The 26,794-nt window shown below is 43.7% G+C and overlaps 1 long non-coding RNA gene across 1 annotated transcript; it reads left to right on the top strand.

The window, feature by feature from the left end:
• The first annotated feature begins 815 nt into the window (after window positions 1-815).
• Window positions 816-26,794, top strand: LOC116284294 (uncharacterized). The gene is made up of 3 exons (XR_012061831.1): window positions 816-991; window positions 24,447-24,550; window positions 26,707-26,794. It is a non-coding gene; the product is annotated as an uncharacterized lncRNA (long non-coding RNA).

Here is a 26,794-nt window from a genome sequence, read left to right as displayed (position 1 = left end):
TCTTAGGATTTACTCTTAACAATTTTCATATATAACACACAGATTTATCATGTTGTGCATTACATCCCTGGCACTTATTTACCCTGTAGCTGGAAGACTGTACCTTTTTCGTCGATTTCACCTCCCCCGACCTCCACCTCTGGTAGCCACAAATCTCTTTTCTTTCTCTATGAGTTTGTTTATTTTTGAAGTATAATGGACCTACAACCTATGTTAGTTTGTTATACAATATAGCTATTCGATATTTCTATACATTTCAAAGCGTTCTCCAAGTCTGGTTATAATATGTCACCACACAAAGATATTACACAGTCATTGGCTACATTCCCCACGGTGTACATTTCATACCTGTCTCCATTTCTTCTTGAGGGTAGTTAGGATTTAGTCTCTAAGAGCTAGGAAATAAGGGACGTGCCAGGCAGAGAAAATAATTCTGTGCAGCAAGATGTAGAAGCAAGGAGATACTGGAGACACGTTAGCTGGTTTTGCTACCGACCCTCCCAAGCCGGTTCCCCAACAAGGGTCCTCCTGCCCAGTGTCACTCACATCGATAGAACGAGACAGAGCTTGGTTTAGAAGCAAAGGAAAGCTTTATTCTTTGATCAAAGACGGAAAAATGTGAGGTCTAGAGCACCCGCTCGTGGGACAGGCGGTGGGCGGGGCTGCTTTGTAGGGATCCGGTCAGCGGGGGCGGGGCGGGGAGGGCGGAGTCCTCACGGGGGCGGGCGCAACTGCGCAGCTTCCGGCTCCAGATGGCGGGGCAGGGCGGGCTCAGCGTCTCTGCACATGCGCACCCCCATCCCCCGCCACCATCTTGAAGGTCGTGCGCAGCTCCTGCACACAGCCTGCCCAGCTGAGGCGCAGGCAGCGGCGGTGCAGGTGTGGCCGTTTTGCACCAGGAACGCCTGTCTGAAGGGCCAGATGTGAGGCCTCTGCATGTGGCACTGAGCAAGCCAGTGAAGCCAGACAAAGCACAAAGAGGAAAAAACAGGTTAGACTTTATTTTGTTACGCAGATCCTATTTTTATTTCCTGGGAATTATTAATGGGCTTTGCTGGTGACAGTTCAGGAGAGCACAGGTTCTGTGGAGCAGCAAGGGGAATAAATGTCAGGACTGAGATCAGAATAGTTGACCAAAACTGTGCCAGGCTGTTTAGAAACCTGCCCTGCCAGAGGCACCTTGCACTCAAGCTGTAAGATGTTACCCTGTGGAAAAGCAGAGTTTTCTCCCACATTGTCCTCCTCTTCCCTCGCTTTTAATCAGGTTGTCGATTTGCATCTGGTAGCTCAGAGCAGAACACAGATTGTTCTCCAGGTTTTTTGCCTTTTTCCAAAATCTTGCGATTAATGTGACTTTTAAAAGAGAAAGAGGAAGTTTGAAAACAAACCCAAAGTATATTGGACAAAATGTGTAGGAAAAGGGATTTCCCCAGACAAGAAAGAGACTCCTTCCAGGCTGGAGATGAATGTAAGCAAAAGAGAGAAAGAAGATGGTCCATGGGCTCAGAGAGGGGGGAGGCCTTTACTTCACTTCCTATAACCTCCTACAGAGGCAGCAGGTCCCCCAAAATATAAATGCTCACATAGCAAGTCTATGCGGATGGGGCCATGAGTATCTTCCCCAAAGTCCCTTCATCCCGAACATGGCAGAGAGGTAGCAAGGAGCTGCTGCATTTGTCAAGAAAATTGGGCAATGGACATGCCTGCAGGAGCCTATGTGTTCCAAAGCCAGTAGATCAAGGGACTCACCTCATGTCCAGGTCCAGAGCAAGGCCCCAAAACTGTGGCTCAAACCAGGAGGGGTCAGGACTCATGGTTGCAAGGAAGAGAAGCAAGTTCTGATTGATTTCAACAAGAGAAAAAAAAGTTCTAACGGATTCTCTGTAGCTCACAGAAACTCCCAGGAGCTCTGAAGGACCAGGTTTGGAGGCTTTGCAGTCAGAACAATGCCTAAAATTGCACTGCGAGGCAGGTCCCATGGTGATGCTTCCCCCCACAGCCAGCATTGGGCACAGACACTGTAGTTTAAACAGTGCTGGACGCTGGACACTGATGTCAGAACAACTTTTACCCCTACCAGGATATGACCACTGCCTTTTCTATGATCTGCTGCCAGAATGGATTCTGTGTGAGCCCTGCTTTTTCTTGTCACAAGCTTCTTGTTGGAATCTGGAACTTCCAAGGAGGCTGGGAGAGTACTTATCTGTTTTTTTCCATCATCAGAAGTGGAAGATGGGCTCTGCCTTGTAAACATGAGGGTTCCTCCAACTTGAGGAGGGAACGCAGACAGATGCTTGGCAGCCAGGAGCAGTGACAGATGTCCATAATAGGAGGGGCTCTCCAGGAAGAACTCAGTTTGAATTTTCTGCCATCTCAGCAGAATGGGAGCTACAGGTTAACAATTAGGTTGAAATCTAGAGAATACAGTTCTATTGTGCATCTTATTTTGCAGACTACAATGTGTTCTCACTCCACCACTGGAGTGTGAGTATAAATTTCAAAAGCCTGAGTTGATGAGCTACAGGTTTCGTGTTTCTTATAATCAGATTGTCTAGCACAACATCAGGAGCCCAGGCTCTCTCCACTTCTGGCTGGGGACTTTTTGCTGTTTACTCACCCACCCTGTGCCTCAGTCCCCTCTGTTGCAAAATGGGAACCATAACAGTACCTACCTCACTGCATGATGGTCAGGATTAAATGAGCTGCATGGTGGATTCAGTTACAGGCCCCAGTTCTTCTCCATCTTTGTATCTGCACCCTTTGCTCTATCACTCTACAGTGTTTCTCAATAAACAGGAAGAATCCCTTATACTTGGGTTGACTTTGTTGACTTGCTTTGACCAATAGAGTTCGATGGAAGTGATGATGTGCCAGTTCTGGGTCTGGGATTCAAGAGTCTTGTGTGTCCTACTCAGCCTTCTGCCACTATCGTGAGAATATGTCCCGGCCAGGCTGCTGGAGGATGGAAGCATGGGGCAGAGACGAGTCATCCATCACCCAGTGGCCCCAGCCGATACCCAGATATGTGAGCAATCCAGACAAAGGCCACTTAGCTGACACCCCTCAAGCAAGAGTAATAAAGACTTATATATATATAGTACATCACTGAGCTTTTGCAGCAACACCTTAATGCTACAGAATGGTTTAAAATTTTTTAATAAAATCAAAGAATGTTTAGCAAACAAAAAAACCTAAGCACATAGTAAGAACTCTGTAAATGTTAGCAAGCATACCAAAAAAAAGGCATCTTATTCATGCTAACAGCTCTGTAACCTGGCAGAGCAAGTGCTGATACTCCATATAAAATCATCCACAAGAGTTGTCAACCAAGGGCACTGTCCAAGGCATAGATATTCTTAATGTCACAGGTAGAAAATGTTGACCCTCTCCCTAAAACACAGATCCGAGTGAAGGTTAAAAAATAAAGAACTGGCAGGACCCCTGCTGTCTAGATGTGATGTCTACTAGAAGTGTATTTGGCCTTGCTGACTCAACACATAAGCTACGTGTGATAAAATAGACCATTGCAGCTCAAAGTTCTATTTAAGCCCCAGATCAATGGTTTAAATTTTATGTCAGGACAGGTAGACACTGGTATGTGATGGGAACGTTGTTTGGGGAAAAAAAATGATTGTTAGTGGTAAAAAACAAGACAACCACATCTACTTTCACTAGTTTAATGTCAAACCAACTCTTCAGAAGTAAATTCCGGATACGTGTGAGTGGATTGTGGGGCAGGTGGACTGTTTTTATTCCCTACTGTTGCCTGTTTTGTCCAAGTCTTCCCCCCCCCAAAATCACTGTAGTGATCACAAAATAGTTTTACTTTGCACATCTACTGAGATTATCAAAAATCTGTTCCCTGTGTTTCCAAAGTAGGTGGTGTATAATGAAGTCAGAAATTCAATAAATAGAGCTCGGTGGGCCTCCTTTTTTTCTCCTGACTCTGATGATTATCATAATTTGGTTTTATAGTTTTCTGTCCTAAGCTACCAGCTAGGGAGTCATCTTTACTGAGTCATGAACTTTCCCATCATTAAATATCTGCACCTATATTCGACATATCAGAAGTGTCCAATAACTACGTTTTATCTGCCTTGAATAAACCCTAGCTGACACACGGCAGAGCATACATACAATAAAGTTTCCTTTATGCTCTGGCAAAGTCCTTGTGGTCTGGAGTTCCAGCTTTGTCTACGACTACTTTTCCAGGAGCATGAAGATTGTATAACACATCTTCCGTAGAGACCAGGACATATGTTTACAAGGACAGAAATCTGAGTAATTCCCACCGACCCAAAGGGAATATTAAACTCCTCTGTCATTCTGTAGTATCTTATTTATGGCCCTCTTTTTGTTGGCCTTTTTTTTTTTTCATTTGTAAGTTCAACTCCATGTCCTGATAGAGGGTGATAAAACGCTCAATATGTTAAAAAATCTTATCACTAAATCAGGAACAAAACTATAAATTTTGGCCTTTGAAATCAAACTGACTGGTAAGGATCATTTTGCTCCTGAAATATTACAGTAGTGATCAATTTGCTATAAAACTAAGCAGTTTAGCTCAGCAATCTATAGTTCGAAAGCAAGTTGTTCAAGAGGAAAGTTTATGCCCGGCCCGAGGGATAAATTAAATTTTATGGGGAAAATATGCATTATTACATGCTTATCTGTTTAACATATTATTCTTTTCCACATCAGTATAATAAATATTTTTAATCGTATATTTTATCTCACGTACATACGGTGGTGTGGTAATTTTATTCCTCCTCTATTGGCCCAAACATGTTCAGTTAATCACAGAATAGAGAAGAGCTTTCAAATCTTTTTTTTTTTAATTCTGATGTACTTAGCAAATGTACGTTCCTAGTGAGATGGAATTGCTTTGCAATAGGAGAATAGTTAACATAATGTTTCTTTGAAGGGTAGGCATCAGTTGATCTATTTTATCCTTTCTCCCAATTTCAAACCCCTTCTCCTTGTATCACAGCTTTCAGCCCAAAATGCTTTGGCCTTACTTGATTCCACTCATAAGGAGTGATTTCACTTTGAAGATTTTTGCCTCAGAGTTCATGTTGGTTGTAAGAAATCAAAGTTAGAGACTATGAATCCAGGGCTTGCGCATATAGAAGTAGTAAATCATGAGAGCTAACAACAGCTGAGCCTCAGTACTTGTCAGGCTGACTTGCCTCATTCCATGTAATTCCCGCAGAAATGCTGTGGGGTAGGAATATTGCTGTTTCCATTTCAGAGGTAAGGAAACTGGGCTTCAAGGGGCTAGCTAAGCAGTGCCTGGAGCAGAAGGGGAGCACCACCTAGGAAACCATTGCCATAATCCCCAAGAGAGAAAGTGGCAGCCTGAAACAATGGCGGTAATGGGGGTGAAGGTGAATGGATGAATTCAAGACACATTTGGAAGATGCAATCAATAGGACTTGATGGTTTGATGGCTGGTGCCATTCCCAGAGAAATGCATTTCCGAATGTTTGCCAACACATATGCGTGTATGAAAATAATTTGATACCGGAAAACCCAGGCATGTTTCTACATCTTCTCTTCATTCCATCTATCTTGCATGTAAATGAGTATGCAGGGAATTATTACCTCAAACTTCAAAGGGTAGAAAAGAGGTTGAGTCTGAAGATTATTCTAAAGTCAAGGTGACTCTGTAGGAGAGGGAGCGACTCTCCGTGGCATTTCTACATGCCTTGTGACAGCTTTTGCCCCAGACTGTCTTCTCAAGAATATTTGTATAGTGTATAGCCTTGAAAAATAGCCTGTCTTCCTCCAGGGCAGAAAGCAGATTTGTTTCCTGACCTCGGAAATAAAAATGATATCTTGGTCTAAAGCAACATTTGGGCAGATTTACCAGTAGCCCCTTTGTAATACTGGAGGTTTCTTAAACGTGGGGATACCCAGCTGTAGCATAAACTTGCTGCATGTGCAGAATCTACCCAGGCCACTCCCCAGTGGCTACACGGGACTTGCAGGCAAAGGGAACAGACACAAATACAAAGCTCCTCCTGCTGTACTGTGAGTAACTAAATCTTTTGTCTCTGACCCAGGAGTCTCGTGTCTTCAGCCAGCATCCGTGGAACTCACTTGTTATCTAGCAAGTAATGTAAAATCTTAGACCCTCCAAAGATCTTGACAGTGACATTGCTTATTGTCTAGTGATGTTTTTATTAGTTAATTTTTTAAATTACTGTTAGTAAATTAACCAGCACTCCTCCATCCTCTCCAGAGGATCTAGAACAGTCTCAATGTACATTGCTCAAATTCCACAATTTTGGATTGCTACTTCCTTTTCTTACTTTACAGTTAGTATAGTTACATGGCACACCAGTATTATCACAAACCAGAAGTATGAATTAGCACAACTGTCTGCACTTGTAAATGTCTTAACATTCCAAATAGACCATCTCATATAAACAAACCAGTGTAAGTACTCCTTTCATCAATAAATAGTTACTGAAAGCCTCTGTGTGCCAGACACTGCATATGTAATAGTGAAAAAGACAGACACCATCTCTGCCCTCAGAGAGTGTCCAGTCTAAATAGAAATGCAGATAATGGATCGAGCAATTACAATGAAAGGGATTAAGGATCATGTCAGAGAGATGGTAGCTGCCATTCACAGGAGCTAAACTGTCAGCTGATGTTTGACATGACTGGCGCATAGGAGTCGGCCAGGAAAAGGTGAAGAGGGCTGAGGGAAAGTGCCTCAGCTTTTGGAAACAGCTTGTGCAAAGCCTATAGCTAAGCAAGGACAGAGTGGGAGGAGGAAGGAGAAAACAGGCCAGGGAGGTTTGTAATCATGAATAAGGATGCAGGTCCTACCCTACAAGCAATGAGAACACAACAAAGCATCATAAGCAAGGAAGTGACATGACCAGTCTGAAATTTACATTTTAGAAAGTAAAAAGCACTCTGGTTGCTGAATCGAGAACCCACTGGAGGGGGTGACGAGAGCAGGGATTCTCGGCACTCTTGACATTTGTGGCGGGAGAATTCTTTATTAGGAAAGGGGCTGTCTTGTGCATTGTAAGATTTTATCACCATCCTAGACCTGTGCCCTTTAGATATCAGTAGCCTCTTCCTGGTTATGGTTCCAAAAAAAAAAAAATGTCCCCTGGGAAGAAAAATCACCCCCAGCTGAAAATCATTGTTGGGGAAGGAGACTGGGTTGGGAAGCCATAAGCCAGCAGAGAGCTGAAGGCAGCCCAGACTGAGCAATGGAGCAAAGGAGATGGACTTGGGAGAAATGTTGGAAGCACACTTTGTTCCCCATCAGTCTGTTTACCTGTTCCTGAGAGGATCTAGTGCAGTGACCCACCACACCACTGCTGCAAGGAAATGCATTTTACCTCTTGCTTCTGCCTCTTATTCTAAGCAAAACCTACTGTTGTGCGCGTCTGTCTCACCCATGCTAAGTTGTACACTTTCATACATATGTATGCATACATTAAGTTTTTGCAAGCATAATTTAGACTTTTCAAAACAGTGACAAAGTAACGAAGAAAAATTGAGACATGCATGCGTTTTGAATATTGATTCCAGTTTCTCACATACTACTCCTGACATTTTCCATGCTGCTCTGTTTTTATGCATTTGTTTTCTCTGCTTTCCCATGTCTTGCCCAACTTTAAAGGAATCTGCAGCTAACAAGCAATTAGGCCCACCATTAACTATAGAAGGTAAACATCATCCCAGACCAACCCTTCAGAAAAACCTGCTGATTACTAGCTAAATAGGGCTTTCATAGGCTAAGGGACAACTTAGATAACGATATTTTCATAAAATTTACTTTGGTAGAAATGGAAATCAGGTTTATAGGAAGTGAACTGTGTGCTTTGCAAATATTACCTCAAATGTTAAATCCTCACAAGTACTTTAAGGAAGCAATTATTTATCTCATTTTATATTTACAAATTCTGAAACTCAGGGAAGTTAGTAAAGGAACCTGTCTAAGGCCACCCAAGTAATAAGCTACAAACCTGGAACAGAAAGGCAGTAGGGCAGGGCTCCGCAACCTTGTTCTGTGAAAGTTTGTAAATATTTTTAGCTTTGCAGGCTATTCAGTCTCTGTCATAACTTCTCAACTCTGCCATTGTAGCTGGAAAGGACCCACAGGCCATATGTAAATGAACGGGCATAGCTGTGTGCCAATAAAATGTTATTTATAGACAGTGACATTTCAATTTCATGTTATTTTCACACATCAAAAAAATGTAATTTTTCTTTTTTATTATTATTTTTTTACTATTTTTTAAAGTTAAAAACAATTCACAGCTCACAGCCAGACAGAAATAGGCAGTGAGCCAAATTTGGCCCATAAGCTGGAGTTCGCCAAAGTGCTGGCAGAATGTTGGTAAGAACGCAGACCCTGGAGGCTGGTTCCCTTGGGATGACTTCCTGCTCTTCCACATCATCTTAGATGTATAAATTCTGTGAGTTACTTACCCTACATCTCTGTGCTTCAGCATCTTAGGTTGGGTTCTTCCAAAACAGATCCTGAGGTTTTGAGGGCAAGTTGTTTATTTGGGAGGTGATCCCAAAAAGCACTGGTCAGGATGTAGGAAGCAAGACAGGGAAGGGAGGGAGTTCAATGTGGGAAGTGTCAACGAGCAGGTTACTGCTGCTGGCAGCAGGCGATCCAGGAGGCTGCAGCAAGCGGCAAGCCTCAGTGCTGCCCCACCCGGCGAGGAAGGCAGGGTGCGGGGATGTTCCTCCTCTGCCAGCAGGGGTCGGGGGCTGCCCCTACAGGCCTTGACACGGCAGCACCTCTTCACTCACGCTGACAGACCATTCCCCGGAGACCAGGGAAGGCCCTGGGGCAGAGTCACAGGGGCCTGTAGTCACCTTTGGAATACAGGGAACTGTGAATGCCTGGGGGGTGGGGGGTGGGCACTGAAAGGCCCCCCGCCACTCAGCTTCCTCACCTGCAAACTAGGCATAATAGTAAGGCCTACCCAGTGTGTGTATCGAGAGATTAAATGCATAACATGTGAAGTGCTGTAGTTCTGGGACCAGGAGAGGGGGGTGAAGCACTTGCCTTGAGCATAGAATTTAGGGGGATGCCAAAAAATTCAGTAATCAAGATAAATCATATTTTGATGCAACATTTTTTTAAAAAAAAAACAAAATTAATGGAAAAAAATCCATTATGAATAAAATGTCAAAATTCTACATGAAAGTAGGATCAGTAACAGCTCCATGTGAGTTCATACTGGAATCAGGCAGAACAGAAAATGTGCACTCCTATATGCATGCTTTTATGTATTTGTTAATGGTTAATTTTTTTCAGAATTAGACTTTCAAAATGTTGATGAAATGAAAAGGATGACTTTGCTTCCATTCAAGCCAGAAACATGAAATTATAATCAATTCTGTTTAGGACAAAAATAAAATATTTAAACTTAATGTTATGAGTTTTAATACACCTACCTGTCAAATTTTTAGTTTTTTTTTCAATTTCTTTAATATTCTGGGGGAAAAAAACTAACAGTTAAAAAATACATACGAGCATGCATAATGCGAAATGCACATTTTCCCCTTTTTGCTTCAGGTTCCAATATGGCTCTACACAGCACTGTCTTTATTTAAAGTTTTGATATTTTGTTCATTATAGATTTTTATATTGACTTTCATTTTTTAAAATAGTGTATTAAAATGTGAGTTATCTTGATTACTGAGGTTTTTAATGTGTGTTCCCCACCTCTAATTTTGTACCCACAGTGAGTGCCTCACATCAGTTACCCTAGCCCTGGCCCTGCTTAGTATATGCCTACCATGTAAGTGCTTAATAAGTGTTGGCTTCACAGCTCATCTTCAAACCCAGTTTAACCAGCACTACAACAAGTGTTCTCTTTTACAATCCCCACATTGATTCATTGGTCTCTCAGGATGACCACATATTCACATCTTAACAGGTAACTAGTCACCACAATAAATTTTTTCCTTTTTTTCTTTTCTATCATGGCATGTGGGGAGAAAATGCAGCCTTTTATTGAATATGTCTGAGGCATATGTGTTGATAACCACTCACATAACCTGTTACAGAAAGGGGAGAAGTTAGCAAAGCCAAGGCAACAATTATGGCTGGATAATCTGAAGGGCCCACTTTTTCTTGACAGCAAATTAATTGATGTTATAATGGTTATGTCACCCTGTCATCCATCAACATTTATTGAGCTCTGAGCTCTGACAATGTGCTAGTTTACGCATGAAACAGAACACACACACACACACACACACCCCAGAGTTTGTAATAGATTTTTTTAATTAAAAGAGAAATATTGCCTGAACCCCTGTTTCACCTTAGCCTGCCTCTCGCTCTCTGTGCCCCCGCTTTTTTCCTTCCCTTCCCTCCACCCCACACCCCGTATGTATCTTAGCACGATGGTTCTGTTTGGTTTTGAACACGAGGTGCAGTCAACTTCTGAGATGGACTAAAGAGAATTCTGATTTGCGGGAAGAAGTAAATTTGTCTGATAGATGCATTTTAATGGCTTCTGTTTGTTAGTGACCCGGGTTTTCCAGAACCACATTCAAGAACTGAAGCGAATTATCGGCTCTGCTGAATTTGGCCTCAGAACATCCCACTGTAGAAGCAGTGAAAAGAATCGGCAGCAGCTGCCGGCCTGACTGACCCCCGTGCCTGTTAACAGGGGGATGCTGGGGTCCAGAAGAGTGAATAAACAATAGCTTTGTTGAAAGTGCTCCTGGAAAAAAAAGAAAAATAAAAGCCAATGAATCAAAAGAAAAAAAAGTAGTTAAAGAAGAAACTTAATTTCCAATTGCTGAGTAAGACATTAAAGAATTACAGCAAGCAAAACTCTGGAGAAAAACAGCTATTTAATTTTTAGAGCTGTGGTTAGAAATTAAAATGAAAGAATGCTTTGGAGTGGATTTATAACTTTGTCCATAATTCCACATTCCCGTTTTTTAAATTTATTTATTTGCGTATGGATGTTTGCTTGGGGCAACACATTCCAGTATCAGATTGAGACCTACAGTAGTGAAATTTCATCCTTAACCCCACATTTCCTTTATTCCAGCAGCTCTAGTTACAACCTAATGTTATTTTAACAGTTTTTCTTTAATTTAACGATATTTAATTTGCATTCGCTCAAGTGACATACAATAGATCATGCTATTACCATGATTTATATCAGATGAACTGGCATAAATTCAACATTATAAATTGCGCCTGTAAATGAAACTATTATTTTACAGGAATTACTGAGCAGAAAGGGTAAGGACCCTCCAGTCAACCCTAGTCAAACCTACTCTTTAGAGTTTTATATTTTATGCCCGCAATAAATGCTTTTGTGAAAGCCCATAATCCACAAAAAAGTCATTCGAAGTACATTAATTACGATAATACTATCCAAAAAGCTGCAAGGGCCTATTTTTGTGACATCATTCTCTGATTTCTTGCTGCCTTAAATTATCCCTTTGATGGCTGTGGAGATTAACAGTCATACTTTTGTCATTAAATATAAGGCATTTTAAAGCTTAATCCACCTAAGTTCTAATTGATATTGCTTTCAGTTGGCAGATAGCGACCTGATTTATAATTTAAATATGCGGCATTATATGCATCTCTTCAGTATAATGAAAAAGCAAAGTTCCTCTCATCTTTCTCGGCAATGTTAAACATCAAGGAAAAGTCTCTTTCTTTTTTCCTTTTATATCCTAAGCCTAATTGAAAACTGTTCATTGAATTTCAACATGATAGAAAAGTCTTTTTATCTCTCAATTTGTCCATTAGCGATTATAATTGAAGTATCTGCTGCACAGCTGAATTGATATTGTTCTTGTTTAAATTCTGAATTTCTCTAAATCTTTCAGAAGACATCAAAAAATATATGTGTGTGTGTGTATATATATATATATATGCACGCACGCGCGCGCGCGCACACACACACACACACACACACACGCATACGTATGTGGCTGAAGACACACCAGCTAGCGACTTTGCTTAAATGGAGCTTTAGACTAGCTCACTCCCCACATGCATAAAGCCACACAAAGAAGGAAATCGTCTAATTTTGCTGGAGAATGTGTTGCATAATAATCTTACCGGCATGACCATAAGGTTCGCTAATTGCCACATCTGTTTAACAGCTGTCAGAGGCTTCCCACATGTTGCCATCAATATTACAACACACTGCATTACCAGGAATTTTATTGTTTTCAACCGTTATTTATTTGTCATAGACATTCCTGCAGCTAATGACGTCTGTGTATGTTCTACCGCTAATTATTTTCTGGTTTTTTCAGAAACCTCTATTCCATCTACTTTCTCAGTCTGGATTCTGCCTTTCTTTCCTGCCCCCCATCCCGTGACCCCTGGCTTCCTGCAACCTCCCTGACAACCCCTTCATGTTAATGATACTAATTCTTCTTCATCCAGAAGCATAAATACCCTAATGGGTTTGTAGAATTCAAAAAAAAAAAAAAAAGAGGTTTGCAAAATGTCTTCATTTCTTAATGGCCCCGCTGAATTCTTTCACTAAATCTCTAAGCTGAGCCCATGTTGGTTATGATAAATGTACAAATATATCACTGTTTAGGCTGCCTTTTTGGAGGCAGAGTGAGTCGTGATTTTTTGTAATTACTTTTATATCTCACCTACTTCCTCACTACGGTGCTTTTTTTTTTTAGCACGACAAACAACATCTATTAAGCAGAAAGCAGAGATTGACAAACTGCAGACTGAGCAAAGTGCACATGACCTGATTTCAAATGAATTGATAGGTGTCACTAGTCCCTGTTATACATAGAATGTGTGGATTGCATATGGTGTATTATTTATCTATAGTAGATGCCTTTTTGTTTCATTAATAAACCTGTACATCAGAGATATACAGGACTGATAATTAGTTTGAGGCAGTACAAGACGACATGGTATCTGCCTGCCATTGCTCAATTATTTTCCTCATTTTTTCCCCTGCGTCTTTGCATGAATTATTAAGACCTGGGCTGTTTATTTAAGAATCTAATTTTAGTGCTTGTGTCCAGCTGAATTCTGTCTTCTCCTCTAATGAAAGCAAAATAGTGTGAGAATTTGCAATCTTGATCTCCGATTTTAGATTTGCAATGCACAATGCAAGTTGTAAAGGTCACTCTGCTTTTGAACCATCCAGCGTAGACATGTGATGAGCCTAAAAATCCATTTTGGTTACGCATCACATCGTGCCAACAAATTAAAGCAGAGCTGCTTGGTTAAGTCAAGCACAATTTGCATGCGCTTAGAGAGAAACAAGATTAAAGGAACAAGGATCTGACTTGAGCAACCCTACAGAAAAAATCTCTTATCCAAAACGAAGGTAGACTGAGTGGAGATAACTTCTGGAAGTTGCCGTGAGTGACAGTCGTTAACATCACGATGTCTAACATCGCCCATCCTAGTCACCACACTTTGATGTCTTTGGTTTTCCTGTCTAGTAATGCACATTCATTTATAATCAGATCATGCCACAATCTGCACAGAGATCTTTGAAAAGGCTTATTGAGAGAGTGGATAGAGATGACCTTATACATAAAATTTGTTTTGCTTTTCTAAATATGAGCTGAAGCATAACATTTTGTTATGGATTAAAAATGATTGAAGATGATACACAGATGTATAGTTGGGGGGTTTTCTTAGATTTTTTTTTTTCATTCAGTGACTTCTTCAAAGATAGGTCTGAGACCAAGTTTCTTTAGCTTATTTGTTCAAGATCTAGTGGAAAGAAAATGATGAATTTTCCATGTCCACGTTGCTTTCAGAGAGGGTAAGTGCTGTGGAGTCTGATAAGAAATCCCAGGTTGTGTAAATCGGGCCGTGTCTGGAAGCATACAGTCCTGTCGCAGTCAGGTTTAAATTAACTAGGGAAATGCAACATGGCAAAGTGAAAAAAATCACAACACACATCAAAAACACCTTTTTCAGAAACAGGCACACTCCTTCATAGCTAGTGGGAGTTTAAATGCATTCAAACTTTTTAAGTGCAGTTTGTCAGTAGCTTTCAAAATGTGTAATGCTGTTCCACTTGACCCCAGCGTTCTCCTTATAGGAACATACACACTATAGATGGTCTCGGGAAGAGGTCCAAAGTTAAATGTACAAAACGAACTTTGCAAATTTGTTTGTATAATTAAAAAATTTTAAATAGAAAACTGGAAACACTTCAAGGTTGACCAGTAGGAGACTATTTGAACAAATCACACTTGATCCATTGTTTGCAACAGCAGAATGTTGGAAGTAATCTAAATAAGTATTATTAGGAGAGTAGATAAATGACACGTTCCCCTAAAGAGATGCCACACAACCATTAAAAATTACAAAGATCATCTACTGTACTAAAGTCGAAAGATGTACTAGATGATAAGTGGGGGGGGGCGTAGCTCACAGAACAATATGTACAATATGGCCATGAGTGTGTGTGTGTCTTTATGGATGTAGGGTGAGCATGTGTGGGGTGTTCAGAGAGGTATACATCCACTAGAGTGTACATCCCCAGGAGGGAAGGGATCTGACCTGTCTTGTTCACCAACATACTGCCTACATCTCGACATCAGTGCCTGGCACAAAACAGAGACTCAGAAATTGTTTGTTGAATGAGTAAGTGAGTGATCACGTGCTGGTACAAGCATAATTTACCAGGTGTGGAAGGATACGTACCACGTGTGGAAGGATACATACCAAATGCCTAAGAGGCGAGGCACAGGATTAGAGGGGAGAGAGTAGGGAAGTTTATGTTGAGCCTCTACACTGCTGAAGTATTTTTAGAATGAGTATTTTTCAAAAGGCTTTATCAGGGGAAAGAATTAAAAGCCTTTGAAAACGTAATAAAACTGCAAGAGGAAGAGCCACGTTGTGGCTCCCATGCGCATTGTTCTAAGACTGTGGAATCTGCCACCAGCCTCTATACGGTCTCTGCCGCCGGGCCGCAGGGAGCTCGTGCGACCGCGCACCTGGGGCCTGACCTTGTGAAATACTCAACAGGAAAAGACGGAAGAAGTCGTCAAGGACAGCTCAGTCACGGAGTCCGACCAGCCTGGAGCAGCAGTGAAGAGAGGCGGGATGGATGGACACGTTAAAAATTGATAGAAAGCATATTAAAGGGCTTCCGGTTTAAAACAGGGGCTTGAATCCACCCGTTTATCTTCTCTCCTCAAAACCTTGCTAAAATGACAGTAAAGGGATTAGAGAGGCGTAAACGCCACAAGGACAAAAAGAGTGGGAGAACGGACGATGACAGGAGAGAAACGTCAGTCAAACTTTGAGAGGTGGAAAGCGGAGGAACACGTGGCAAGTGGCAGGTGCAGCGCTTCGCGTTAGACCAGGACGGGCGCTGGGAAGTCCGCGTGGAAGCGCTGCAGGCGCCGGGACCTGCGGAGCTGAGGCTGGGGGGCGCTGCGTACTCCCGAAGACGGGAGTGCAGACTGGGCGTGCAATCTGGAAAACTCTTCAGGATTTCCTCCCTCGCTTACCTCCCACAGAAAGCGAAGTTGTCATGGGCGCGAGTTTAAAGACTCTGGACTGGAAGATGCCCAGCACAAGGGAGGGTGAGACTGACGGCCCCCTGTGACACAAGCAGGCACACCGACAGAGACTCTCATCCCTTCTCCGCTTGGTTCCCAGTCTGGGCTACCTGTCAACACTCACTGCCCTCCCAAGGGAGAGGCTCACTGTCTTCTCACCGAAGACGCTCCTCTGTCCAGGAGAGAAGACCACAGGTGCTGACATGTGGGGGGATTCCCATAAAACAAGCAACTATCCCGCATTGTTCGCACTCAGAAGCCCACCAGTCAACACGATCCGTCCCACATCAAGCGCTGAGTCTGCTTTTAGTGGCTCACTTCAAAGTACAAATGGACACCCAGGCATCACCAAGTATTTGAGCAAAACCTCAAAGATACAATTCAGAGATGAAGACAAACGAGGGGAAAGGAACTCTAAGGAAAGAGACTGTGTGGCATGCAAGGAAAAAATGTCAAAAATACTGGAAGTACCCTCAGAGCGATACAGCATTCATCAATAAAATACATATAATGGAAAGTCAGAGAATAGTAAATAGCTTTTGGAAACTGAAAGATACAGTGCAACAATTAAAAATTCAAGCAGCAGTTTGGAAGATGATGGTGAGAATTCTCCCAGAAAGTAAGACAAAGGAAAAAGAGGTAGACGATGGAGAGAAGATATTAGGAAGAAAATTAAAGATACAACATCCAAATAATAGAAATTTCATAAAACAATGATAATAAATTAAGAATGAAAAAAGGAGAAATAACATTAAAAAAATTATCCAAGAAAATCTCAAAAACGAAAGAACACCAGCTTCAGGAACCCATCGGTTACCCAGCTCAGAAAGTGAGAAAAGTCCATGCCAAGTTATACCATCATATAACTCCAAACCCTGAAAGTTTTCCAGAGAGAGAAAAATTAGGAAACATCATCACATGTCACAACAGCTGTGCTGAAAACTGAAAGGCAATACGTTTCTTCCAAATTCCAATGCGAAAGTATTTCTTTCAGATAATTTCATAACCAGCCAAATGATTACTCAAGAACAATTACATTTTCAAACTTGCAATCTCTCAAAAACTGAAATCTCAAATCCCCTTTCTCCAGAAAAAGGAGGACTTTTTTTTTCCTTTTTCTCCAGAGAAGGGGAGGACGCCTGTCTGAGAATGAATTCAACCCAGAGGAAAAGAGGGTAGCGGGGAGGGAAGATGGAATCGTGCCCCCATCATTTGAGCCCTGGACCCAGAAGTGAGGAAGAGTGTGGGCACGGGATCTGCACTGCAGTATTTGGTTCGCTCTGACAGATGCAGCCCCTGCCAGGTGGAGCCCATCCCTTTCTGCCACATTCGTGAGTTTTTCTGAGTTGTGCCAACCAGTATTGACCTCTCTTCTTCCTGATCACAAATCATGTTAGTTTGTGATATTAAACTAGAGAGACACTTTTTATTTCTGAGGCCTTGCTTCTTTAGCATGCAGGCTTCGAGTTTCTCTGCTACATATAAGCCTGTCCTTCCCCATCGGTCAAAGCTACTGCTGGACCAAAATGGTGAATGTTCTGGAGCTTGCCCCCGCACGCTCAGTTGGCCACCAAGTTGATTCCGTTTCACCTCCTTGCTCCGCCCACCTTCTCACCTAAATTCCTGCTGATCTCCTTGCTTTCGACTTCCCTCCTCTAGAATCAGCCCTCCACACAGCTGCACCGCTGTTCTAAAATGCCCGTATGATCAGGACCCTTTTTCCAGATTGAAACACTTTAATTGCTCTTTCAATGGCAGCAGGATAAAATCCAATATCCTGAACACGTAATGCAAGATCTAGCCCCAGACTGGCTGCCTCCCCCTCCCACCCGAGTTCATCTGAAACCACTTAGAGCTATTTCCTACCCCGACGACTTTGAAGCCTGGTACCCTCAGCCTGGCATGCCCACCCCATTAGTCTGACAAGTCCCCACACATCCTTCTAGAACCAGCACAGGTAAGACCTGCTCTCTGAAACTTCCCCTAGTCCTCCCCTCCCCGTTTAGGTTGCCTGCTCCCTTTGCTAACACCTGTCCTCTGTTAGAGCACTAACCGTACCTTTCACACCCTCTTGTGACACGTCAGCTTCCCACGTAGACGATGAGTTCATGTCTGTGTCCCAAAATAGAGGCAGTCTCTGTCCTTGGTAGAAAATAAATACTTGGTGATGGATCAATGAATTCTCTTCTAGAACCTACTTCCTAGCACTTCTGTGGAAATATACCTCAGTAGGTATTTAGCAGAATAAACTGAAGTTTCTGTACTCTGCAGGATGCATCTGTTGGTCTTACCTGCCCCACGTCTATTCCCCATCATCCTGATGCTGCTGCTAGGATGATGATTTATTTTAAGGAAACTCTACCCTAACCTCTGCCACCTCTCCCTTGTCTTACCAGCTCATGAATGCTGACTGTTAAACTTTTAGCAACCTTGTAAGCCATTTGAGATTGTGCAGGTAGCTTGAAGTCAGCCATGGTGGAAGTATTTGCACATACACATGTCCCCTGCCCCACCCCTAGAGCCAATTTCTGAATATTTACCAGCTGTGATTTCAGCCCACATGATATGACAGGAGTTGGCCCCACCCACGGCCCATCCAGATGGGCACTTGGTTTAAACCTGGTCACTCCATGTAGTACAGGCCTCCCAGGGCCACAGTGATCGGTTCCCAGATGGGCACTTGACTTCTGCCTGACCAAGGAGAATCTGCCCCAAGGCTGTTGCTGAAAGGACCGAAGAGAGGTGCTCCAGGCGCTGAGATGGCTGTCTCTGAGGATGACAGATAATCCCAGAACGGCTGGGCTTCCGGGAGGAGAACACCCTTCGGGGAGTGAAGCCGACACAGAGGAGAGAGAGAGGAGAGGGAGGTGAAACTTAGCGCTGATGGCACTGTTTGAGCCCCAGCTCCAGGAACGACTCCGACCGGTTCTCGGCCCTACACAGTCCGGTTTTCTGAGTCAGTAAAGCCCCTTTTTCGCTTAGATCGGCTTGTATTTTGTTTTGGGGGGGAGGTTTGGGGGGATCGTCACTTGGCATTGAGCATATCCTGCCTGACTTACAGCCTGTCCCACCCAGTTCACGAGAATTTTCCTGTAAGGCAGGAGGCGTCTCTTCAGGTAGTTACCTCGCTCCAATCAATGACCCTGCCCTGGGGACTGACCCCAGCCGTGGACCAGGGCCCCCGGCAACTGCCTACGCTCCATGACCGGCCCCTCCTGGCCACAGCGGAACCTCTCCCCCGCCTGTGTTTGCAGGTTTCAGCAGGAGGTGTTGGTGTTAAACCGCACTGTTGGGAGTGCTTGGGAGGAGAGAGCTGCGACCCTCCCTGAGTCCCAAGGTGCCCACGGCTGCTTCCTTGATTTTACGAGAAACCCCAACAAATTCCTTATTTCGGCTTAAGCTGTTCAGATCTGCTTTCTATTAACTGCGCTAAAAAGAATCCTAACTCAGCCTTTCCCAAAAGGGAGCTCATGAGCTGCTGGGATGCAAGACAGTTTGAGGTTGTATAGAGACGTTTTATGTCTAACAATTGTGTGTTTATTTTACATACATTCCGAAAGACCTTACTGACACATCTAAAGGGGTTCCATGGATATCATTACGTTGGATGAAGCTAAGATAGATATTTTCTTAGTCTGTCAATTTCAAGAAAAACATTCAATAAATAAAGCCTTCATAAAGCCTTCAGGGTTCTTGGCTGCAAGCAACAGAAACCACGTCTGGTTAACTTAGTAGAAATTTAGTTTATTGGCAGGAAATCAGGAAGTCTCCAAAAAGAGAAGAAGGCTGGGACAATGAGCAGGAAACAAAGGAAGCTGTGTCAGAGGAACCACTTCGCAGTCCCCCCAGGGGGACCTTAACTCTTGTTAAGCCACTGCCCCGAAGTACCGTGGCCACTGCTGCTACTGGACGCCACTGCCACTGGGCTCACAACACTGTCCCAACGCCTTTGACACAAATACTTACTAAACGAAGTACCTCTGTGTCCCGCAGGGTTTAGGTGCAACAGACTGTGGTGTGAGCCGAGCCAAGATGCTGCCTCTGTAGGAGAGCAGGCAGAGAGAGGGAGAACCCACCAGTGGGTCGCCGGTGTGGCTGCTCATTGGAACCACCCGGGGAGCTTTACAATGTGCCGCTACCTCGCCCCACCCCAGAGGTTTGGACCGTATTGTGCTGGAGCACAGCCGGGGCACCGGGAGCTTTTAAAGCTGTCCCAGAGGTTCTGTTGTGCAGCCTGGGTTGAAAACCACTGGGCTGGCTTTCGTAGCAAGTGGGCAGTTTTATTCACGGAAGGGAGCTCAGCCTTATCTGCGCTCCTTTCCTGCACTCCACGATTGATTCCCTTGCTCTCCTCATATGCTCTTGTGCTAATGCTGTTTTCAGCTCTTTTCAATTATGCGATTTCCTTATCTTTATACTATTGAGAATACCTTACAAGATTTCTTAAACAGCAACTAAATTTATCTGCCTGTCATTTTGTTTTCATTATCCATGATAGCAATCTCTCGCATAGCTTATGAGAACATATCAAGTGATTGGTTTTAAACAAACAAACAAAAATCCACCGAGTCAACATTTGTCCCAAGGTGTGTAGGATGCTTGTTGCTTTGGTGGCTTTGGCATGATCAGCCTCTGATTCGGGTGTTCGCTCCAGCCCACAAAGACGTCTCTCCTGAGCCTGTGTTCTTATCTCCTGCTCCCCCTTATCACAAATAATGGTGTGCTGTTTTCTGGAGTGTGTTGCCGTGGCCCAAGTTTTACTCCACAATGAAAGCAATAATTCTAAAAGCATGCCGAAGAAATAAAGATGCACAGTAATTGTCAGAAGTTCTTCATTTTGAACTTGAATTGCTCATCGTGGTTGACAATTGATGGCTTTTAGCTGTGGAATGCCTGTAAAAATAACAAGAATTTTAAAACCCTAACTTCTGTCTTGCTTCCCGATGAGCTTATCAACAAAGGAGTTCTGGATCCACAGGACCCACGGGGAGATCAAACTCAGAGCTGTGCTGAGCCTCAGCTGTGACTCCCCGTGATCACCCACTTGACTACCTGGGTGCCACATTCACGTGTTTCTACTTGCCACCACCTGCTCCAGAGTCGAACTCTGATAATGCAGTTGGCCGGTCTTCTCTGATCCCTTTAACTCAGGGTTTCTCTGCCTCAGAATTACTGACATTTTAGGCAAGGTAATTCTTTGTCGTGGGGGCTGCCCTGAGTTTTGGAGGATGTTCATCGGCATCCCTGGTCTCTCCTGGTCCACAAGATGCCAACAGCACATGCTTCTCCCCGAGCTGTGACAACCAAAAATGTCTTTAGCCATTGCCAAATGTGCCCTGAGCAGGAAGCAAAATCACTCCCAGTCAAAAAACACTGTTCTAGTTCTTGCTGAATATGAGAATTACCCAGAGAGCTCAGATACCTTGATGCCATCCCAACGGAATCAGAATCCTTGGGCATGGATCCCAGGCACCCGCATAGGAAAAGCGACGCAGGGGTTCTAAAGCATGGCCTGAGCTGAGAATTTCCACCCCTAAAGCTACTAGTCTAATATTGCTACAGAACTTCTTAAAGTCCTTCTCAAATATTTTTATAATCGGCCCCTCCACTTAGCAACATATGAGCATCTACTATGTAGAAACGATCTTAGCTATAATGTCAAGCACCATCTCGTGGAATTTGCAATTTAATGAGGTCATGAGAGTGCAAGGGAAATAAATTGTTTTTCATGTGTGAGTATATATGGAAAAATACCTAGAAAGGAGACCTTAAAGGAGTAAGGGAAAGGAGTTCTGATCTGTGAAGGCAGGGCAGGGCAAGCTAATAGTCAGATTGGACCTCCAGGAGCTCGTCGAGAGTGGCTATGCCCAAGACTTCAGACAGGGCAGGAGAGGCGTAGGGCATTCTGATGTTTTGAAGATCCTGGTATATTTTTAAACGTAGAGGGTTACAAAAATTATAGTATAGGTTTAGCATTTACTTTTTTTAACGACTTTATTATAGTTCACACATCATAAAATTCACCATTTCGAAGTGTACAATCCAGTGATTTTTAGCATATTCACAGAATTGTGTAATCACCACCACTATCAAATTCAGAATATCTTCATCACCCCAAAAAGAAACCCCATACCCATTCACGGTCACCCTCCATTCACTGCAACCCCCTAGCCCCTGGCAACCAATAACCTACTTTCTATCTCTATAGATTGCTTCTCCTGGACATTTCATATCAACAGAATCATGTACTATATGGCCATTTGTGTGTAGCTACCTAGACAGCGTCTGAAAACAAAACAGAGCAAATTGAAAGGGAAAACAAAACCTTCCCCCAAGAGGCAATGTAACCTACAGTCTAAGAGACTTTGGCACCAGACAAAACTTAGATAAGACCAAGTCCTCTACCCTGTAGCTGTTTGATCATGAGCAGACACCATTGGCTGACCACCCAGAAGCATTCCCAACACCCTTCTCAATGCCCGGCTCTTGCCATAGAGACTGGAAATACATAGACATTGTCCAGTTTTGCCAAAAATAAAAAATGGGATGTCTCAGACAGCTCCTAGGAAGGACAGTTCCTTCTGTGATTAGAGAGACATGTACTGGAAGAAAACACTGCATCATTTATCCTCCACTTCTTTCTTCCCTTGAAGAATGTGTGAAGGCAGGAAGCTTGGACATGTGGCAACCATATTGTGACCATGAGGAAAAGGCCAAGAAGATCCCAGAAATGCCAACCCAGATTCTGATGCTGCTGAGCTACTGAACCAGTACCAGCAACTGCCTTCTCACAGGTTGACTATGCCTGAAAAATAAGCCCTTGTATGTCTAAGCTACTGCTACTTGGATTTTGGTTACTGGAAGCATCAATTGTCCCAAACAGGAACAGAAAGTCATTTCATTTCTGTGTACTAGTTTACACATTTGTAGGCATAGCTCCCCCACCTTAACCCAAGAATCCATTACTACTTGTTGAACATAAGGAGCAGTTTCCTTTTGGGAGTATCTCTTCCCTTTGGGGAAGCTCATGGGACTCACTTCCTGTTCTTCTTTTGCTAAGATACGAGCAGCCTATGCTCATCAGAAACCCCTCCCTGGAATTTGATTTTTGAAATGGAAAGTAATTGGAGTTCATCCCTCCCCGCGGGAGCGGGATGGGCTGATTAGGCTGTTCCCGCCCCAGGGCTGTTCCTGTATTTAACCATGCATGCATTCATCCGTTCATTCCCCCCTCCAAAAAATTATTGAGCGCCTAATATGTGCCAGTATGAGGACATGGAATGGAAGAAAACAGACAAATTCAAGTAGTTTATATCCTAAGAGAGGGAGTTAGACTACAAACACATCAAGTGGTGACCAGTCTACAAAGGAAAATAAAGTAGGGTGAAGGGGACAGATTGTGAGAGGGGTGGGGGAAGGTGGCTTCTGTTTTAGAGGCTGCTCAGAGAAGACTCCTCTAAGGAAACTATATTTGAACAGAGAAGCTATGACAAAAGTGTTCCAGGCAGACGGCAAAGCAGGTGCAAAGGCCCTGAGGCAGGAGCATGCTTGGAGTGTTTAAGGAACAGTGAGGAGGAAGTCAGTGTGGCTGCAGCAGAAGGATGGAATGGAAAGGTGATGGCTGAGAAGGCTGGAGAGATGGCAGGAGCCAGATCCAGTCAGATCAAACCACTTCCTGAGATACGAGAAAACCTTGGAGGGAGCGACATGATCTGACTTAGGGTTTGACGTAATCCTGCTGGCTGCTGGGTGGCGTGTAGACTGAGCAGGGAAGCAGGGAGACCAGCGAGAAGGCCATGGCAAAATTTCAGGTGAGAAATGATACTGCCTAGAACCGGGTATGGAAAGTAATCCGGTTCTGTATGTATTTAGAAGGTGGAGCTAACCAAGTTTACTGAGAGGCTGGGTGGGAAGTGAGAGTGATGGAAGAGCCGAGGATAATCCCAACATGCTGGCCTGAGGAACCGTTTGCTGAGGTGGAGGAGCGCAAGGAGGACCAGGTTTGGGGTAGATGGGTTGACAACGGACACCAAGGTGGTGGCTGTTGCTGTGGGTCTGCTTTGTCGCTCTCCGGAGCTGCCTCTTGAAAAGTGTGGTCCCTCAGCCTTCCCACTGACTCAGAGCTCCCAGTATCCTTCTGGTAATTTGGCTTAAATTAACTGAAGGTAGTTTCTATTATTTGCAACCAAAACCCCTTAATTGATAAAATGGGGCTCACTTGGCTCTTGAGTACGAACGCAGGGCGCGAAACACCATTCTCACTGTGGGAAGATGTGTGCTGGGCAACAGCCCACAAACTCACAAGCGAGCTTTCGGAGGCCGCCCACTTCTCCGCTGGAGGCCGACTTCCCCTCTCTCAGCGCCTCTCCTCAGGGAGACAGCTCCTGCCAGCACGAGGTGGGGAAGTGTCAAATACTATTAAAACCTGATTGCTAATTCAAATGCTATTGTGCTTGATACGCTTGTCATGTAAAAGTGCACAATGTAGCTTAATAAAATTGATAGAACTCCCTTTGAAGATATTTTTGTCACAGAGGCACTCAAGAAAACTGTTTCCATCAGGCTCTTCTGCCTCTTCGATATTTTGCTAGTGACACATTGTAGTGAACTAGTCCAGGGCCTAACAAAGCATGTTTTGCAAAGAATGTTGGCGGGGAAGGAGGAAGGCTCAGATTTTTCTTTTTATTTCTTGTAATTAGGAAGCCCTCTACCAACTGCCTGACGATACAGATCATCTGGTCACCGGGAAACCAAATCAAAGCTGTTTTGCTTCAGAGTCATGTGCAATCAAATAAATAACCCACTGAGGTTGCTGTACCTCACTCAAAAATAACTAATTAAAAGTACCAAGTCCCCAAATTAATCTGTTCAAGGAAATGTTTCTTTTCTTTTCGCCTACACTCCAGCAAGTGTTCTCAGCCTGGGACCCAAGAGAATCACGGATTCACATTCACTAACAAGACGGTGGAACTTGACTCCCGTCTGTGGACACAGCCAGCATGGAGTAGAGGTAGGTAAATGATTTCTTAGTGATAAAACTGACCGGCCTTGGAGGGATCTGGACCTGAGTTCAAAGCTAGATGGTCTTGGGCAAACTATATCATCCTGGAACTCAAGTTCCACACCTGTAAAATGGGGGAGCTAGACTGCTGCTCCAGGGAGAGGCAGTGCTCTTCAGAGTGTAAGTGACAGAAAATCCCATTCAAATGAGCTTAAGAGAGAAAAAGATTCATCGACTCAAATATTTGAAAATATTGAAGATAGAGCTGACTTTTAACCCAGCCAGATTTGGGAGCTCAAAACTCTCATCGGGACCTGGTAACTCTGTTTCTTGGCTCTGGCCCCCTCTGTCAGTGTCACACTCAGGCTGACCAGCTCCAGCTGGGGGCAGGAGGGTGGCCCGGTGCCCATGGTGTACATATTTTTGTGATGAAAAATAAACACTCCTCTCCAGCCATTTGAACATTGGCCCACACTGTGTCATGTGCCCATCCCTCAACTTATCCCTGAGTCAGCGATGCTCTGGTCATCCACACACCCACGGCAGAGCCAGGAGGGTGTCAGCACGACTCAGATCATGTGGATAGACTGTGGGGAAGACACTGTTCCCCAGAGGGAAATTCTGTGCTGTTACCAGGACAAGGAAGAATGCACACTGGGCAGAAAGTGTCTGGTACCAGTATCCACCTTGTTAGGACTGTTGGGTGCATTCAGTAAGACAGTATCAGTCTAACACCTGTGTCAGTTAAGAATTCTTTTGGTTGGAGGGGGATAAAAATGTTTTGAAACTATGTAGAGGTGGTAGTTGCACAGCGCTGTGAATGTACTAAATGTCACTGAATTGGATTCACTTTAAAATGGTTAGTTTTATGTTATATGAATTTTACCCCAATTTTTTTTTAAAAAAAAAGAATAGTTTTGGCTGCAAATAACTGAAAACTCTAAACCAGTGGCCTAAAAAGTAATTCGTTTTCTACAACAGGAAGTCCAGAGGTTTTTAGGCCAGGGCTGGTCAGTGAAGCCCTCAGACCTTTCCTTCTTTCTGCTCCAACACCCTCAGCCTAAGGCATTGATCCGCATGGTCACAAAATGGCTGCTTCTCCTCCAGGATTCACATCTGTCCTCCAGATAGGAAGAATAAGAAAGGCCAAGGGACCAAAGTGGAAAAGTAGGATGGGACTGCACACGTATCATTTTCAAATGATGGTTCATCCACCCCAGCTACTCCCCTCCCTCCTTCATTATCACAGATGGAGGTCTGCCCATCTTTCAAGACCTGTCAGGGCTGCCGCCTCCCTCAAGAGCATCCACAGCTCAGTGGTGTCTCTAGTCGGCCTCTCTCGCTCTCTGGCCTGCTCCACTGTCTCTCGCTCTCCTGCTGGGGATTAGATTTAGTTGTGTTCTCAGTTTACCCAGCCCTGCTACTGCCCCCCTCTGTGAGCACAGACTCTATTTAACTTTTTTCTTTTTTTTAATTCAAGCCATGACTGGCACCGTAGCTTACACAGATCAGATACTCCACAAGTGTTCAGAGCTGAATTCTCATTTCTTCTTCAACCAGGGAACGTTTACCTTAGCAGATTAACGGCCTCAAATGCCGCTTCTCTCTGAGAGACCAAATCAGCTCAGGCACAGCCATGTCCCTGAGAAACCAGGAGCTGAGCTTTCCCACTGCATCCACACGTCCAGGCTTTCCCACATCCTCACTAGCTTCTGTGATCATCTCCCAGGCTGGAGGTTTATTAGGTGACTCCTGGGGGTGAGAAGGGGGAGAAGATGATTCTGAAGGTAGAATCACTGATAATAATAAAGGGTGAACCGACTTTGTGACCTGGAGACACTCCCTCGCCACCCAGAGGTTCATTCAACAGAGCCACCAACGTGGCGCCAGAGATACACAAACAAAGGTGTCTCCTGCAGGGCTGTGTAAAATATTTTAAAAATTGGATTCAACCTCAATCTCTGGACATAAATGAAAGAACATCCACAGAGACTGTGGAATATTTTCCAGTGGTTGTGAAGAATGACATAGATCTACACACAGTGGAAAAAAAAGACATTTTCTTTTCTTGTTAACTAGGAAAAGGGACATATCAATACAGAGGCTATAATTCCATAAGGTAAAAGTAATAAAAAAAAAACTAACAATTTGTTTTTAAACTACAGAAACACATAGGAAAGGCCTGCAGTCTACACAGGGGAACGGTGATTCCTTCTGGGGAAGAAGGAGGATTTTCAGGAAAGCATAAAGAGG

The sequence above is a fragment of the Vicugna pacos genome, chromosome 19 (assembly GCF_048564905.1).
Source record: "Vicugna pacos chromosome 19, VicPac4, whole genome shotgun sequence".
Lineage (NCBI taxonomy): Eukaryota > Metazoa > Chordata > Mammalia > Artiodactyla > Camelidae > Vicugna > Vicugna pacos.
This window is presented reverse-complemented; position numbering and strand designations above follow the sequence as displayed.